The following is a 14172-nucleotide window of genomic DNA, read 5'->3' as shown; positions in this document are numbered from 1 at the left end:
GTATCTTTAAATTTTATATTGTTTTGTTTGTTTCCTGGTATAATTTGATTGCTTATTTGTAACTATGACTATCACTGTATTATATCTTATGATTCTTGATGTATGTATTCTGTTTTATTTTTCTTTATATATTGAGAGCATTTGCACCAAAGACAAATTCCTTGTGTGTCCAATTGCACTTGGCCAATAAAGAAGTCAATTCAATTCCATTCCAATCCATTCCAAAGAAAGCAACCTTTGCCATGCTCAATTTTTAGAATGGAAAGACTACTTACCTTATTCTTGTGTTTGATCTGCATCTGTTCATTCTCTATAGTATTAATGACCCATGTTACATTTAACTGCTTTGGTTTTCAAATTAATCATTAAAAAAAAAACGAGTTATCATATAAATGGCATTCAGGGCATTCTGTTTAGGCTCTCTCTCTCTCTCTCTCTCTCTTTTTTTACTTTGCCAGGCAACATCCTATGTTTTCACAGACAGCTTACAGAATTAGGCATCATCTAATAGTTGTGTTCCAAATTTAGCCAATGATATTTGATGTCTAAATATTATTGCCAGTTTAACTCTGGTATATAATGAGAAAATAATTGTAGGAGAACTTAAATGCAACAGTTCTAAGGAAAAACAAACTAAGTATTGTGTCGGGATTAAACAGGATTTGCTTTTAACTACCTATTATCTGGAAAATGACTCCATCTGCATCTTCAAACATCTAGGTGAGAGGATGATAGAACACAAATCCGTGAAAATACTAAATTTCCTCACAGGATATCATCACATATGTGGAATGAGTCAGATCAATACCCACTGACAACCATGTATATATATGCAGAAGGCTTCAATGCATAGTTCGGAGTGTATGCTTTAGTTGGTGCCGCATTATTTCTTCCCATCTCTGTTGAATTAACTATATGCTGAATGGCATGACTCACATATTAATTTTAAAATTTCCTCCTCCTCCTCCTCCTCCTCCTCCTCCTCCTCCTCCTCCTCCTCCTCCTCCTCCTCCTCCTCCTCCTCTGTATTTGCTTTCTATTCTTTTAGTTTTGTATGTGGCAAGATACTAAGCCAGTAGTGCAAGAAATTGCCAGGTAAATAATTCCTTGGTTAGTATAAGTATTTCTGGAGTTAAAGTAGTAGTATCCTTGCTATTGCAACAGAAAATCCCATAGGTACAGATTATGGCCCACAGAGGAGAAGTAATGAGCTAGGCTCCATCTGTTCTGGCAAGCCTGTTGTGGAATCATCCCTGGTCTGTGGACTCTTATCTTCCAAGGTTCTTTCAGCTGTGATTAGGAGAAATACCAAACAGTTTATCTGCACAGCTTATTTTGGTGGTAATGGTGGTAGAGAGGAGATAATTAATCTCATATAAGACTCAATGCTGGACTATTTTTCCCAATGTATATTATCAATTGTGGGCTTCAAAAATTGCAGCAACGGGTTCTCTGCCCCATTGCAGGATGGGCACGACAGTGGGGAGGAGGTGTTTTCCACCTTCCCCAGGCTCCGTAGGCTTTCCTTGAGCCTCCGGGAGGGCGAAAACTGCTTTCCCTGGGCTCTGGAGGCCCTCTGGAGGCCAGAAACAGGCCCATTTCTGGACTTCTGGAACCTCCAGTAGGCCCATTTCCCCTCCTTCCTGAGTCTCTGTGCAGGCCCTGCACTTACCTGGCATGATGAAAGGGCCACGTGGAGACTCCTGGGAGGTGTGGATGGGGTGGGCATGGCCAGCTAGGAGCAGCATTTGGGGGTTCACTGAACTGGACAGAATCTTAGCTAGAGGATCATACAAACCACCAGCAGCCACTCCTGGTTAGTGAATAACACAACAATAGAGTTGGAAGTGACCTTGGAAGTTTTCTAGTCCAACCCTCTGCTTAAGCAGGAAACCCTATACTTTTTCATACAAATGGTTGTCCAAACTCTTCTTTAAAACCTCCAGTGTTGAAGCACCCATAATCTCTGGAGGCAAACCATCCCCCTGTTTAAATGTTCTATCAGGAAATTTCTCCTTAGTTCTAGGTTGGTTCTCTCCTTAACTAGCATTCATCCATTGCTTCTTGTCCTAGTGCTTTCTTCTGAATACAATATATGAGCTACAGCTGACAACTAAAAAAGATCTTCCTTGACAAATGCCACTGAATAAAATTACTTTTACCATGTACAGGAGTTATATTTAGTGTGTGACCATTCTGTACAGAAAACAATCTATAACTGTTAGTGGAAACAGTCTGATCAAAAATGTCATCAGCTTTTTCAACAATCCTGGAACAGCACTCAAACAAATTTTCTGAATTTCGTTAGTAAGTTTTGTTCAACTTTTGGATAACTGCTTTTTCTGGTTTCAAAAACACAACTGTCAGGGATGTGAATCAAGAAATTGATTGGACAATTTCCTTTTTTCTCCATTGTTAAATATAAAATAATTCTCAATGAAGTAAACCTGCAACACTAGAAATGTTGGAAAAACATTTTTGCATTCATGGGAATGACTGGTGGCAAGATTAGCTGGCAGACGAAAGGCTGACAAGGAACCCACCAATCAGTGTCCTATGGTATTTTACATTTAATTGGAGTAGCAGCAGAGGTGGTTCTTAATAGGGAGTAACTCATGCCTCTGAACTGGTTCTATTGGCAGCGCCTATCTTGTTTTTTGCTTCTGTGCATGCACAGAAGCATTTTTTTTCACGTGTCCCTGAGTGAACCAGCAATCAAAGTATCCATAACTCACCCCTGAGTAGCAGCACTGACCAGTCTCATTCTCAAGGCATAGAAAAGTAGAGTGCTTTATATTGATATATTTTCCTCCTATCTCAATGATGGAAAGAAAATGCACCACAGTTGCTGGTGGATGAGCCCACAGAATGTGTTCAGAATTGTTCAATAAAATTTCATTCCCAAATACTGAAATATCAAAAATTCCACCATTTGGTAGATTCTTCCAGAATCGCTGAAAGAGTTTCTGATCAGTGTTGTTTGCACTGTAAGAATCTTATAGTGAAGATTACTGTTTTTATAGCTGTCAAGTAGAGCTGAAGGTCATTCCTCAACATTAAGAACATGTTTGATATAGCAAGCGGACTATTTCCTGGCAAGCTATCCTTTTATTAAATGACTGTTTCTCCTTTCTCTTGTGGATGGATAACATGCTTGAGTCATCTGGCCTTTTACAAAAGATAAAGACATTATTCATCATTTCTGCTCTCTTCTTCTGCCCTCTAATTCTACACAATGTGGGATAGTATATTATTTGGACTGAGTTGCAAGATGTTCTTACAGAATAGAGTTGATTATTTCTGAAATTTATTACTTTTCTATTAAGTTAGGAAAGCAACTGCTTTCCAAATTTGCTGGATTCAATACCTAGAATTCTCACCCTATCTGGGCCAAACCATGGGTTTTAAAACTGTTTCAGACCTTGGAACCTGTTAAACAGGAAAAATCCCAGAACTCCTGATCAAGAGGCAGTGATGGACAACAACTGCATTCAAATTAACTTTTTGTTATCTAAGTCTCCTATGGCAACCTATAAAATTCATTGCCTTGCACTGGATAAAACAAAGGTGGGATATAAATCTAATAAATAATTCTTGTGGAATCCTTGGAAAAACTCCTGATCCCAACAAGAATCCATTTGGTGGTTTTGAGATCGTGGAAAGGCACTGTATCATATATGGACCATAGTATGCTATTGAGGACACGAGAAATCAAAATTATTTCAAGAGTGCTATGGGTTGCTTCCAAGTCTCTAGCTATTTGAGTCTTGCTTCCTTGTACCCTCCATCACCTTAGAGGTAATAAAATAATTATGATTATGTATATTGCTCAGAGGTGATATTCAGCCGGTTTGCACCAGTTTGCGCGAAACGGTAGTAGAAATTTGGCCTGGGTCACTGAACTGGTAGCGATTGCTGGCTGGCCATGCCCCTGAACTGATCGTGTAGTCACTGCTTGCTTGCCCTGTCTGCCAGCTGCTCGTTCTGCCTGCCCACTTGCTTGAAGCTCACTTGCTCACCTCACCCGCCTACTCACCCCGCATGCCCTCTTGCTTGCCCTGCCCACCCGCCAAAAACTACTGCAGATCAGCTTGCTTTCTAGAGTATGGACCAGCCACTGTGGGAGGAAGGTAAGCAGCCTGAAGAAAGAGTGGTGTGTGTGTGTGGGGGGGTGGGAAGCGGTGCTAGGGCCGCGGCCATTGAAGGAGAGGAAATGGGACGACGCGTGCAACTGGCGAAGGGAGGCATGCAGGAGGAGGCCTTTGACAGATTAGGCCAGGCCTGGGCAGAAAATAGGTAGAAATTCAAAATAAATTCCTATCTTTTTCTGTGAATGTGGCTTGGTGGGGGGTGGTCATGTGACTGAGTGGGCATGGGTGTGACATCAAGTTGGCCACGCCCACTCAGTCACATGACCCCCTAGCCACGCCCACAGAACTGGATGTCTGTCAGAAGTCAATCATTTCTTGTCCATACAAGATTTGAGTTACTTCTATCAATGTCATCTTGCACAAGAGTATCTGATAACGCTTGTGCAATAGGAGAAAGTGGTAACTTATGGACAGTCTCGGTATTTACTTCTTTGTCGCAGTTTCCATCGTTCAATCTAATGTTCAATCTACTCTAGTAACTGGATTAAACAACTTTTATTGTGCTAATCCAATACGCTGAACTGGCATCTAGGAGATCTAGGTTCAAGTTTACAGAAGCTCACAATATCCCTTCAGACTGGTTGATTTCTTCAGCCCAGCCTACAAGAGAGTTTAAAGTTTCCAGTAGCCTTCCTATGACCTCCTAGTTGGGGTCTGTGACAATTCGTCACAGTCAACTCGCCACGACCAAGTCACCATGGCTAACTGGTCACAGCCAAGTTGCCATGGCAACTCACTGCAGGACCTGCCATGGCCATCTTGACACAGGACAACTGGCTCTGGAACAAGAATTACCCTAATATCGAAGAAATGGTGGCATAGAATCATTAAAGGATGCAAAAGGAGGGATAGAAAGAAAAGTAAATGGCAAACATTAAAATATTTATTTATTTATTTATTTATTTTAAATAACTAAATAGAATTGTTAAATTGTCCCGCAGTGAGTTGACTTGGCAAGTTGGCCATGACAAGTTCTTCCATTCCATCCTAGTTGTGTTTGTGTATGTGTGTGTCTTTAGAAATCATATGGCCTATTACATTTCACATTTTTTCTATTAGAACCGGAGGTGTTAAATTATTTTATCCTCCTCATATGCAAATACTTAAAACGAATAACAGTGTTACTCATTCAGTTTTACTTCAGATCACCTGTACACATTCCTCTACCTGGTTTTTCCGCTGCTCTGCAACGCAGGCTGTATATATATATATACCTCTATTACCCAACTCAACGTAGGTACGAGTAGCTGGTCTGATGCGCAAGTGCACCCAAACACCGTATTCTAAAGCCAGCGGGATTATTTCTATGATTGGTTGGAGTCGAGAAATGAAAACACGGGTCATTTCTCCTAAGGACGTCGCACTGTTTGGTAAAGAGCCGCTACTCCGGTATCCTTTTAACGAGAGCTAGGAAGCTCGGCGTCCTTTCCTGGCATTTCTGAGCACACCCACGCGCGTCGCCATCCCTCTGCCAAGACCCGCTGAAAAGGAGGAGGGGGGAAAGGGGCCTCGCTCGCTTGCTCCCGCTCGACTAGGGGAGGGAGGATGACTTAGCATTGAATCCGACTCCGGCAGGCAGGCAGGCGGGCTTTACGCTTCCAGGTCTTGTCACAGCCCGGCCGGCCTTCACCGAGCAAGACGGGTGGGCGGGAGCGCCCGCGAGGCGTTGAGGGAGGGCGAGACTGCACAGCCACAGAAGGGAGGGGGAGAAAAGGGCCCAGGAGCCGCCGAGCGTCGCCGCCTTTTCCCGGGCTTCGCGAAAAGAAAGCGGGCGACGCCACCACCACCACCACCGCCGCCGCCTTCCCTTCCGAGCAGCCCGCCGCCACTTTCCTCCCTCCGTAGCGTGCGCATTTTCTTCCTGCGGCGCGCCCCGAGCTCACTTAAAACTCAGGTGGGTTTTCTCTCCCTTGCCGCCGTCGCTCTCTTTTCCAGGGGCTTTGCGCGGGGAGTACCGGGCAGGGTGAGTGGATGGGGGGACGGACGGCGAGACTCCTTTGCCTTGGTTTATCTAACCCTGCTCAGGGGAGGGGAAGGTGGGTTTAGGATTGAAACCATCAAGGGGAGGATGCCACATCCAGTCCCCCCTGTCAGAGGGGCTGCAGCAGCTGGAGGGAGGACGCCTTGGCTGCGGATAACGGGAGCGTCGTATCGCCGCAAAGCAGCACCGAGCCGGGTCTAGAGGCCGTTTGCAGACTTTGTGACAATGGCCGTGTGCGGACGAGGCGGGGGGGGGGGGCAGAGCAGAACTGCGCACAGGCCGGCGAGCCGGACAACTGCGGGGCTCCGGTTCCCGTTGGGTTAGGCAGGGTAGCCGCTGTAGAGGTTGGCTCCTGTCCACACCCATCAGAGTCAGGAGGGGTCTGCATTCTTGGGCGCACGCTGCTGACTGCGGGGGAAAGGGTGGTTTGTGCGGGTACGTGGGTCTCGGAGCCCGCGGGAAAGTGCGGGTTTGTAGTTCCCTTCTCCTACAGGACTTGCATGCTCCTGGATGCCAAGAGAAAATAACGCTGCATTTTAAAACATAGTCTACTTTTTAAACAACAACAACAACAACAACCGGATAATATGTGTCCTTAATTCTCTCGTGCTGCAAATGGATAAATAATACGGGGGCAAAGAGTTTTATTTTATTTTTCACCCTCCCCTGGTTTTGTAGGCAGGGCTCAGGCCCCTGCATAGCTGGAGCTGCTCTGCATTAACGATGTCATCAGAGAAGCTGGGCCTGCCTGGGAAGGGTACTTTTCCTTGCATAATGAGGAGGGGAAAAAAGCTGCATGCTTCAAGAGCTGTGCTATGATAAACCTATAAATGAAGCTTAAAAACTTGGAACTGACATCAGGGCACGATGTTATATAACTCAGTGGTGCTGAAATGAAATAGAATGAAAGAGCTTGGAAAGATCTTTTTGTGTTATATGAAAGGGGGGGGGATCAGGAGGTTTTCCCATCACATACAGTATCATTTTGAAATGTGTGGCAAATGAATTGTTCCTGTGTGTTGGAGAATAGGAATCTCAAGTTTTGATAACAGCAGACATACTTTCTTAGATTTCAATTAATGAGAGAAATTTATTTTACTTTTCATTTGCTCAAACTTGTGGAAAAGATTAACATTTCATATGGCTTAAAAATGTTTTACCAGTGCTACTGGTAAGATGCTGTAGGGTAATATTAAATACGTCTATCAGGTTATAGTAATATGGTAACGTAAGAAGAATATCTGTGTTGTACTTTTCACAGTAAAACACATTTCCAAGGTCGACAACAACCTGCAGCCGCAGCTTTCATTTAGCAATCTGTCATCTGTAAGATAAGGTGCCTGAGCCACCTTGGAAGATTATATTTACAGTGGTTCCTGAATGGAGTCTGAAAATAATTGAAATACTTTATATCTTACTTGCCACATATTTAAAAAAATACTGACAGTAAGTTAAAGGTGCTAAAACTGCTAAATCCATTGACTATTAAAAACTACAGTAGCAGAACTTTAGTGAAAATCTACTATGTAAATTACAAGACTGATAAAGGCTGTTATTCTCTAAGTGGTTAGCAACAGGATGCCACTAGCTAAAAGATAAAGCAGTTCTTAGTAGCAGGTTTCTCTTCTGCTTGGTTTGAAATAGTTGTGTAACATATATACATAGGCTATATATTTGCTCATATTTCCAAAAGAAGCTGATTTCAATGTTGTTTCACTAAGTTTATAATTTCCTTGACTTTCAGAAACTGTATTGGAGCAGGGAAGGGAGCAGATTAAAATGAAGTTGCTGAATAATTTTATTTCAGGATAAATTGACGCAAGTAAGAAATTTAAATGTACATTGTGGTTCTGTGCAGGAAAAAAAAATCAAACTATGTGCTGAGTAGGAGAATGGAAATGAAAATACTGCTACCACAGCTTCTCTGTATCCATTCATCTATAACATTTTTAGGTTGTTGTAGCATGACTCTCTTCCATAATAGAGCAAATGGTCCAATCTACTTCAGGAGTTTAGAAGAAAGATGCACACTGTATGATCCTGCCCACAGAGTTTTAATGCTGTCATTGCAGGGAAGCAAAAATGTTGCTGCCTAATTGCATTTTAATGGTCTTTGTGATGGGATGACTTTTTAAAAGTTATAAATATATTTGTTTGATTAAAATGTTTTGCTTCTGAGCATTATTTCCAATGTTAGTTGTTAATATTTGTTCAAATGTATATTTATAATAACTAATGTGTTTAAATTATATGGTGGTGTAATAATTATAATTTAAAATAAGTAGATTAGATCTTTTCTAAACCAGTTGAAAGTGTGTTAACCCACTTGCAGAATGAATGCAGAAGTTAACATTTAATTTTGTATGAATGCTTTTAGAATGTGTTACTAGAATGAGAATGTGATTAAAAAGACATTAAAAACATAACTCATTAAACAAATTAAAACAAAAAGAAAAATAGCAAACTGAAGGTAAAATCAATTCAAGTTGTTGGAATAACATTTTATATTATTGTTTGCATTTAAGAGATACATGTGCAATTTCTTATACTTGAACTGAAATCAACACACACACATACACACAAACACACTCACTCACACACTATTAGAGTTGTGAGTTTCTTAATGGAAAAGCCAAAATGTGACTGAATGTACATATTTTTTAATTTGATTTGATCTGTGTTCTACTTTTCCTTTTACGTGTGCCAGTTTGGTACATAGTAATGGTTAAAGCTACTGGGAGGCTGTGAGGTTTAGGTACAAAGAAAACCACTTCTGAAAACCTTGGCAAGAAAATTGGCATGGACTCATTCCTGCATTCACCAGGAATTAGGAGTGACATAATGACCCATTACAACTTCCTTCAGGAGCTGAAGATCCATGTATAAGTACTTCCTCTCTCCATTTTTTCTCTACAACAGTCTTTTTAGGCAGGTTGGGCTGAGAGACAGAGCAGCCCAAGTCCAGTTTGTGCACAATGCAGAAAAAAAAACTTTTTAAAGATTAAATGCTCTTAAAATACAACTGCATTTGATTTATAATGCATTTGATTTCTAGCTTTAATGTTGCAGTAAAATTTTGGAAGCTTTTTCTGCCCAATATTTTATTATGTTCAGAACTCTGAGACTAATTTAATTTAGATTAGATTATTTTTTAAAAAATCATAAACTGGTTTACATAGAAGGTTAGAGAACACATGATATCCTTCTACTTTAATTAATGCAATTTATTGCTTTTCATGAAAATAACATCAGAATTGTTTACTATTGAGAAGAATGCAATAAAAACTTGACTGTAAAGTAAGGGTACAGAATAATTAGGAACAAAATAATTAAGTCAGGTAAAAGAAAAAGGGTGAATGTATAACACGAGAGAAAATGGTTCTTTCCTGATCCCTCTCCATCTTGCTTCCGCTGATTAGAACATAATCATGCCTAAAGATTTGCAATTCCTATCCCATGTGCCACTGCTTCCCGGTGCCTGGTTGTGAACCTGTACAATTGTGTTATTCATTGCTTTGCATACTGATGACCTCAAATTCATCCCTGGCACCTCTGGGTTGAGCTAGAAAACTGTCTGAATGCCAGTTCTAGTCAATGTCAAGTAGACTGAGGCAGCAAGCATCTTATGTTCCTATAGTAGAATCATGATCTGTGGCATTGCAGGTATGAGGGATGAGCAATGAGGCTTTGACTCTGTAGACTTCCCAAGCGCTACTTAGTAGAGCATATAATGGAAAGAATATTTCAGAAGTGAAGCTTATGGATTCCCGAGTTTTAAAGAAACAGATCAAAAGCACACTTTTTCTGCATACCTGTAAATTAACTGTAGTTCGTTGTTCATGACAAATGGACAACACTTGTATGTTGATGTAAGAAGAAATGGGTGGAGAATTTTGCGGTGAATGGGTTATTCTGTTATGGTAACCTATCTACATATTAACAGCTACATAAGCTTTAATGTAGGAAACAGGCCAGTCACCCACAAGTGTTTGGGTTTCTTCAAAGTGCAGAAACAGATACCCAATGCTAGCGGGAAAATGACTCCATACAGCAGGTTCTAAAATAATTATTACAGTTAATTTGGGGTAGATAATGAACTGTCTTCCTCAAAATTAACCCTTAAATTCCTCATTGGCTATGAAAATTGTGAAGGATGCTTCTTTTCTTCAAGAAGAAAAGGGTAAAGAAGCTTTGCAGAAAAGACTAATTAAAATAAGAATGTATAATTTCCTATGAGTAAAAATATTATAGAGTGGTAAGTGATGAAGCAAAAGTTCTTTAAACATTCTCAGCCAGTTTCAATATGCAAGCTTACATAGCAAACCAACATCGTTTATCACACTATCCCTGTTGTGGGGATCATGCTTACAGATATGCTTTGATGGGAGGTCCTCATTTATTATTTCCACAGTTTTAAACTGGAGATAGGAAACCCTTGCATATAATCTGTTGATAATAAACAATAAACACAGTTTGTGCTGGACACAAAAATTAGTCACAAGGTCAGCTGACTAGTCTTAATCTGTTTTAATATCAGGATTTCATTTGTGGCAAGAGATTCTGAGGGAGATCTGTCTATGTACCCACAACATGAATATCTTCTCTGGGAATCTTTTAGAATCTATTGAAGAAGTAGAAGGATGGTCTGAGTCAGAACTATGGCTATAGGCATTTCAGCTGGGGTGAAGTGCTGGAGATGGCAGATGGAATAACTTGTGCTGTGGTGGGCTTTCAGGAGTCCCATTGGTAGCATGTTTTTGGTCTGTGCAAGATAAAAAGCAGACATTTTGAGTCTCTCATTTCTGCTTCCATAGAAAGAGGTTGGATTTCTGATATGTATTAAAAACCTGCCAGCATTAATTGGAGACATAGACTTTGAGGGCCTAAAAGTGAGAAATTATAAATTTATTATTATTTCATTGTATAGAATAATATAATTGATCAATTATTAACTAAGTACTAATGTATGAATAATTTTGAAATTAAAATGATTTTATTTAGGAATTGAAGATTATTTCCCTCCAAACTTCATTGTTAGATATAGTTCATTTTTAAAAAGTGTCTACTGGACTGAAATCTTACATGATAATTAGATCCTTCTTTCACTAATGAGTAGATATCTTTTCTTTATTTGCGTATTAGAATACATATAGCTTTATGAAGCTAGTACACATTGCCCCCCCCCCCCCGATTTTCTGGAGTAAAATGTCATATTAGTTGCACATAGTAGGACAAAGTAAAGAGATTTACTGTTGAGTTTTCACTTCTGTACTATCAGTTGTTAACCGTGTTGAACGTTTTTCATGAACCTTTTTTCACTGCCTCTTACATGTGATAAATTTTTGACAGACATTTGCTAGATAGATAATGTTGTCATGTAATGTCAGACAATCCCTCAGGAAACATTTTATCTCCAACTAAAATGCAGAAGAGTAGAAAGAGGCAATGGCTTCCAAGGTCCAGTAACTTCTATTACCAGGCTAAAAGCAAGTATATAGTAACTATATAGAGTCAGTTTGGTCTAGTGGATAAGGCATCAGGCTAGAAATTGGGAGACTGTGGATTCTAGTCCCTTCTTGGACATGGAAGCGAGCTGGGTGACTTTGTGCCAATCACTCACTCTCAGCCTCACTCATAGGTTTATAGTTGTGGAGAAAATAGGAGGAGGAAGAAATATTACGTATGTTCACCATCTTGAATTGTTTATAAAAATAATAAAGGTGAGATACAAATGAAATCAATTATTACTCATTTATATCCCTGAGATATTTGCGTACTTTATGTGTCCTTGCTGAAAGCTTTGCAGATATGAACTTTAATTATTCTGTAAATGTAATTTCAGGTTTTTTCAGACTGGATAAGACAGAATATATGGCCCCCTTTCCCTTCCCTGATATATTTTCTCTGCCCTATAACATATCAGCGGCATGCCAGACTAATCTCTCGTGTTCCACTATTCCCACTGCAATCTATGTGGCCAGAAGAAAACAGTCAAACTAATTTTTTGGAGTACAAAGTACGCCATCTAATTTATGCTAATAAATAAAAGTTGTACTATGTTTTAATTTTAGGGGTACATGATTGAAAGGGAGGGGAGCTAGTTTTGTTGAGGAAATTAATCCTGCTTTAATGCGAGAATTGTTTTGCTTTACAAATAACCATGAGGTATTAGAATAATGTATTCTGCTGTTAAAATAAAAATACATGTGGATTAGAATCTTTTGTGAGGGATTGGGCTAAGGATTTTATTTAGAAGCAAGCATGGTACATAATAAAATCTCTATAATATATTCTCCCAGTGTTAAGGAATAATGTTTAGAGTTCTTCACAGACCACTTTGGTTTTCACTGTTGAATTCAATCTAGCCTCATGTGCAGACTTCATAATTACATAATACCTTAATGTATTTTCCTTTCACATATTGAAATATTATACTCTATACACATTGAGAATATTTGAGTTCTCTTGCTTGAATCTGCATTAAATTCTACAGCTTGCAAAACATATTCACTTGAAAATAAGTGTATTTAAGCTATTAAATCTTAAATGCTTGGGTGTATCCTACTATTTGTAACAGCAAATCTTTTCTAGATAGGAAAAAAAAGGGTGTTCCCCTATGGCAGATGGAAGAGGTCACGTTTACACTAAAAGGCTTATATGGATTTTTTGTTCCCTGTTCACATAATGCATTTAACTGCTGGTATTTTAAGTGTTGATAGAAACCTGATCTAACGAAGCATAATTTATTTTTGATTCTGTGGCACTTTGGCAGCTTGACATGTGTTTGTGGTCACACAGTAGTGTCATATTTTCAGCTTTATCAGGAATTTTCAAGTGTTTGAAAACTGCCTTTTTCCAAAGGCACTTTACCAATTATTTTTCTTGGGGGGGGGGGAATCTACCCTGGGGGACGTAATTCCTAAACTACTTATTTTTGCCCGTACCGTTCATAGCCGTAGGCAGCAGGTCTTTTCCTTTTAGCACAATGAAACCTTGATTTAATAGACCTTGTTACAATAAACATTTCATGTGACAGAGATTTCTGCAGTGATTTACATCATTTGTGTAATGATGTCATTTATATAATTTACATAATGATTTCATTACACAAATTATATAACTTGTCATGATGTGGTACTTTGAGAGATACTGGTGAATAATGAACCCCCTCCATCTGATCAGTCTGTTAAATGAGTTTCACGGTATTTTCACAGTACTGTGTACAGAAATATCAATTCAGATGACAGGGTGGTCCGATGGGAAGGGAACAGATTTTGTACAGCAGGAAATACTGGAGAAGAAAAAGAGGGTACCAACTTCAGATACAGAAGTACAATTTTCCGGGTGCAAAGAGGATTTCTTGTTGTTCACTATATTTCAAATATTGTGAATGAATCCAAAATTCTAGTTAATGATGAGTGCTTATAATTATTTAATATTCACTGCTTTAGCTTGTAGAGGCAAGTAAAGAGTTTGGAAATATTTTTTATTATTTTTGGGAGGTGTGAAACCAGTATTCCTGATTTGCTTCTCTTAAGAGAGGAATATTAAATTAAAAATAAAACACTTGTGAGGAATGGTATAAATCATTGTGTGATTCCTATGTCACAGTATCTTGCTAATAAAATGCAAAATATTAATTTACAGTGGCACATTGTTTCTCATTTTTCAATATTTAAAGCTTAATCTCAAGACTATGTACATATGGACCAATTTCTCAGAAGATGAAAAAAGGCTGAATATTTGTATCTTGTGAACTTTGGTGAAATCAAAAGTGTTCTCTTTATCTCCCAGAGGCTGAAAGAAAATGGAAGGGCAAGCCTTAAGAACAAAAAATGCTTTTTCTATAACTCAAGTCCAGCAGACAAATGCGTTTCCTATTTACCCTCCTCATCACATGTAAAAATAGTGGCAGAGAAGTTGATCATGCAGACCTACCTCTTGATACCCTCTCTCCCTCCTTGAAGTTGTTCCTGTCCAATGGACACTTGGTTGATGCCAAGGGAAGCTTCAGAGGCTGCAGTGGTATTCCCCAATACT

The 14172-nt window shown here is 39.4% G+C and overlaps 1 protein-coding gene across 5 annotated transcripts in view; it reads left to right on the top strand.

Moving 5' to 3' along the window:
• The first annotated feature begins 5833 nt into the window (after nucleotides 1-5833).
• The window catches only part of OSBPL6 (oxysterol binding protein like 6), an 87911-nt gene continuing 79572 nt past the window's right edge, over nucleotides 5834-14172 (top strand). For all 5 annotated transcript variants that reach the window (XM_032224584.1, XM_032224610.1, XM_032224592.1 and 2 more), the window contains exon 1: nucleotides 5834-6045. The gene's annotated coding sequence lies outside the window, so the exon portion shown is untranslated. The remainder of the gene's footprint in view (nucleotides 6046-14172) is intronic.

This window comes from Thamnophis elegans, chromosome 1 (genome assembly GCF_009769535.1).
Source record: "Thamnophis elegans isolate rThaEle1 chromosome 1, rThaEle1.pri, whole genome shotgun sequence".
Classification (NCBI taxonomy): domain Eukaryota; kingdom Metazoa; phylum Chordata; class Lepidosauria; order Squamata; family Colubridae; genus Thamnophis; species Thamnophis elegans.
This window is presented reverse-complemented; position numbering and strand designations above follow the sequence as displayed.